We start from the raw sequence: 4,552 nt of genomic DNA, 5'->3' as shown, positions 1-4,552 counted from the left end.
AACTGTAATATTCAAAATAATTTTGAGAAAGAATAATTAAGTGGAAGATCTCACATTGCTTGATTTTTTTTTTTCTTTTGAGTTGGAGTCTTGCACTGTCACCCGGGCTGGAATGCAGTGATGCGATCTCAGCTCACTGCAACCTCTGCCTCCCGGGTTCCAGCAATTCTCCTGCCTCAGCCTCCCAAGCATTGCTTGATTTTAAGACTTACCATAAAGCTATAGTGATCAAGACAGGGTAGTATTGGTGAAAAATTAGACATATAAATCAAAGGAACAAAAAATAAAGTCCAGAAATAGATCCAGAGAAATTTGGCCGATTGATTTTTTGGTAAAGGACAAAGAAAATTCAATTGAGAAATTATAGCGTTTCCAACAAATAGTGTTGGAACAATTCTTATGACAAAAACAAACAAACAAACAAAAAACAGAAAAGAAAAAAAAGAACCTTGACTTAAACTCCCCTCATTATACAAAAATTAACTCAAAATAGATTATACATCTCAAGGTCAAATGTAAGAGTATTAAACATTTATAGAAAAACATAGGAGAGGCCAGGCGTGGTGGCTTATGCCTGTAACCAGCACTCTGGGAGGCTGAGGTGGGAGGATCACCTAAGGTCAGGAGTTCAGTTCCACTCAGGTGGATCACATGAGACCAGCCTGGCCAACATGGTCAAACCCTGTCTCGACTAAAAATACAAAAATTAGCTGGACGTGGTGGCACATGCCTGTAATCCCAGCTACTTGGGAGGCTGAGGCAGGAGAATTGCTTGAACCCCAGCCTGAGCAACAAGAGTGAAACTCTGTCAAAAAAAAAGAAAGGAAGGAAGGAAGGAAGGAAAGAAGGAAGGAAGGAAGGAAAGAAAGAAAAAAAGAAAGACATAGGAGAAAATATTTTTGACCACAGTTACGCAAGGAGTTCTTAGATGTGATATCAAAAGCATGATCCACAAAAAAATCAAGAAATTGAACTTTATCAAAATTTAAACTTTTACCCTTAGAAAGGCACTGCTAAGAGAACAAAAAGAAAGGTACAATTTGAGAGAAAATAATTGCAAAGCACATATCTGACAAATACTTTATCTATAATGTAAAGAACTCTGAGAACTCAACAGCAAGAAAACAAAAACTCAATTTAAAAAATGGTTAAAACACTTGAGCAGACACTTCACCAAAGAAAACATGCAATAGCAAATGAGCACACGAAAAGACATTCAACATTATTAGCCATTAGGGAAATGCAAATTAAAACCATAAGATTCCACTACACATCCATTAGCTTGTGATAAGTTAGATTCACATTGTACTCCCCAGAACCACTAAAAAACAGAGTTATAGATAAAAAGCTAATAGAAGAAATAAAATGGAATATAAAAATAGTTCTTTAATCAAAAGAAGGCATGAAAGGACCATGAGGAGAACTGAAACCAGATGACACAATTAGAAAAAAGAAAGAAGGTATAATTAAATGAAATAATAATAATTACATCATATGTAAATGAAGCGAACACCCCAATTAAAAGCCAGAGATTGTCAGATTGGGTAAAAAGTAAGACCCAACTATTTGTTATCTACAAAAGATGTACTTTATTTATTTAAGAGACAAGGTCTCACTCTGTTGCCCAGGCTGGGGTGCAATCACACAATCATAGCCCCCTACAGCCTCTAACTCCTGGGCTCAAGTGATTCTCCCACCTCAGTCTCCTGAGTAGCTGGGACTACAGGTGTGTGCCACCACACCCCTTGAATTTTTAAATTTTTTGTAGAGACAGGGTCTTGCTATGTTGCCCAACCTGGCCTTGAACTCCCAGCCTCAAGCAAACCTCCCACCTTGTTCTCCCAAAGTGCTGGGACTAAAGGTATGAGCCACTGTGCCTAGCCAGGATATGCTCAAATGCAAAGATATAAATAGTTTCAAAGTAAACTAGTGGAAAAAAATAAACCTTGCAAAGAGTAAGCCTAGAAATGCCAGAGTGACAATATTACCAGACAAAATAGACTATAAGACAATGAGTATTAGAGAGAAAGAAGAATATTTCACTATAAAAAAGAGGTCAGTATATCAGAAAGAAATGTAGTTTTGAACAGATATAACCACATAGCTTCAAAATATATGAAGCAAAAACTGTCAGGCCAAAAGAAATGGGCAAGACCATAGTTGGAGATTTTAACATATACCATTCAGTAAATAATAGTGGAGATAGAAAAAGATCAGAAAAGATATAGGAAATATGAATGACATTATCAACCACATTGACAGAACTACTACTTATGAAATACTACACCCAACAAATGAGATTATACATTTTTTCAAATGCATACAGAATATTCATCAAGATAAACCAAACACTAGGCCATAAAACAACAATCGATTCCAAAAGATTAACATCTCAGAATATGTTCTATGGCAACAATGGCAGTAAATTCAGAATTAAAAACAATAAGATATCTAGAAAGGCCTTAAGATTAAACAATATCCTCTGAGTAACCCATGGATCAAAGAAGAAATCACAATGAAAATTAGAATATATTCCAAACTTATAACATATTAAAATCGGTGGGGTGTACTTAAAGCAAAGCTTAGAGGAAAATTTATAGCTTGAAATGTTTATGTTAGAAAGAAAGTGATAAAACCATGATCTCAGTTCATCTTAAGAAATTAGAAAAAGAAGAGCACATTAACCCTAATGAAAGGAGAAGTAGGGAAATAATACAGAGCAATAGTCAATGTAGTGGGAAACAGACAAGCAATAGAGAGAATTAGCAAAGCCAAGAGATGAGTCTTCAACTTGATTAATACAATCCATAAACACCTAACAAGACTGATCAAGAAAAGAGTTAAAACACAAATAGCCAGTACCAAAAACGATAGAAGGATTATCACTACAGATCCTATGGATATCTCACAGGAAATAGGAAAATGTTATGATAAACTTTATGCCAATAAATTCAACAGTTTAGATGAAAGAGCCAAATAATTTGAAAAAATAGTATTAAAATTGACACAAGATAACATAGTAAGTCTAAATATCCCTATGTCTATTTTAAAATTGAATTTGTTATAGAAAATTTTCCCACAAAGACAGTTCCAAGCCCAGATATCTTCACTGGTTAATTCTATCAAACTTGTAGAGAAGATATATTATCAATCATACACAACTTCTTTCAGAAAATAGAGGAGAAGGAGACACTTCTCAACTCATTTTATATGGCCACCTTAATCATGATACCAAAACCAAGAAAAGAAAATTATAGGCCAATATCACTCACAAACGCAGACATATAACTCCTTTAAGAATTAGTTGGAAATAAAAACTAACAATACATAAAAAAATGCACCCTGACCAAATGAGGTTATCTAAGGAATTCAGGTACAAAGTTAATTTAACATTCAAAAATAAGTCAATACACTGTAGTCAATTCATACCAAAGTATTTACTTTGAAATAAATTAAAAATGTAAGATGGATGAGTAAAGGAATGGATAGAGAAATAGATATATGATAAAGCAAGTACAGTAAAAGATTAACGGTATAATGTAATTGGTGGGTATATGGTTCACCAAAAAGTCCTTTAACTTTGGCCGTACCATTTGAAAATAATTTTTCGTAACAAAATTATGGAAAAAACAAATCAATTTAACCAACCATATTAATAGCATAAAGAAGAAAAAACATGACCACTTCAATAGATACAGAAAAGCATTTGAAAATCCAATACTCATTTATGATTTTTTTAAACTCTCAAGTAGGTATAGAAGGGAACTTCCTTAATCTGAGGAAAGACATCTCCCAAAATTTATATCTAGCATCATACTAATGAAATCGTGAATTTCATCGTTAAATTTTTCTTCATCTTAAGATAGGAAAAAAGCAAGGATATCTACTCTTATCATTTCTATTCAACACTGTACTGGTGATTCTAGTCATTGCAATAAATCAAGAAAAGGAAATAAAAGGCATGCCAGTATGATAAGAAGAAATACAACTGTCATTTACATATGACATTATTTTTACAGAGAATTTACAAAACAACTATTAGAACTAATAAATGAGTTTATCAACATCTCAAGATGCAAGATCAATACAGAAATCAATTTATTTTAGATGCTACTAGCAAAATAGAAAATAAAATTTCAAAATCAGTTTATAATAGTGTTTTAAGACATAAAATACTTACGAATAAATCTACCAAAAGACATCTAATACCTGTACATTGAAAATTATGGAAAATGATAAGAGTATTTAAAGAAAACTTAAAATTGGAGAGCCAGGTGCAGTGCTGTAATCCTAGCACTTTGGGATGGTGAGGTGGAGAGGATCACTTGAGGCCAGGAGTTCAAGACCAGCCTAGGTAACATAGTAAGACCCTGTTTCTATAAAACATTTAAAAAAATTAGCCAGGCATAGTGGTGCACGCCTGTAGCCCCAGCAACTTGGGAGGCTGAGGCAGGAGGATCTCTTGAGCCCAGGAATTCAAGGCTGCAGTGAGTTATGATTGTGCAATTGCACTTCAGCCTAGGTGGCAGAGTGACCCTGTCTCAAAAAAAAA

Source organism: Rhinopithecus bieti, unplaced genomic scaffold (assembly GCF_001698545.2).
Source record: "Rhinopithecus bieti isolate Rb0 unplaced genomic scaffold, ASM169854v2 scaffold_70535, whole genome shotgun sequence".
NCBI lineage: Eukaryota > Metazoa > Chordata > Mammalia > Primates > Cercopithecidae > Rhinopithecus > Rhinopithecus bieti.
The sequence above is the reverse complement of the archived record's forward strand: the minus strand, read 5'-3'. Positions refer to the sequence as shown.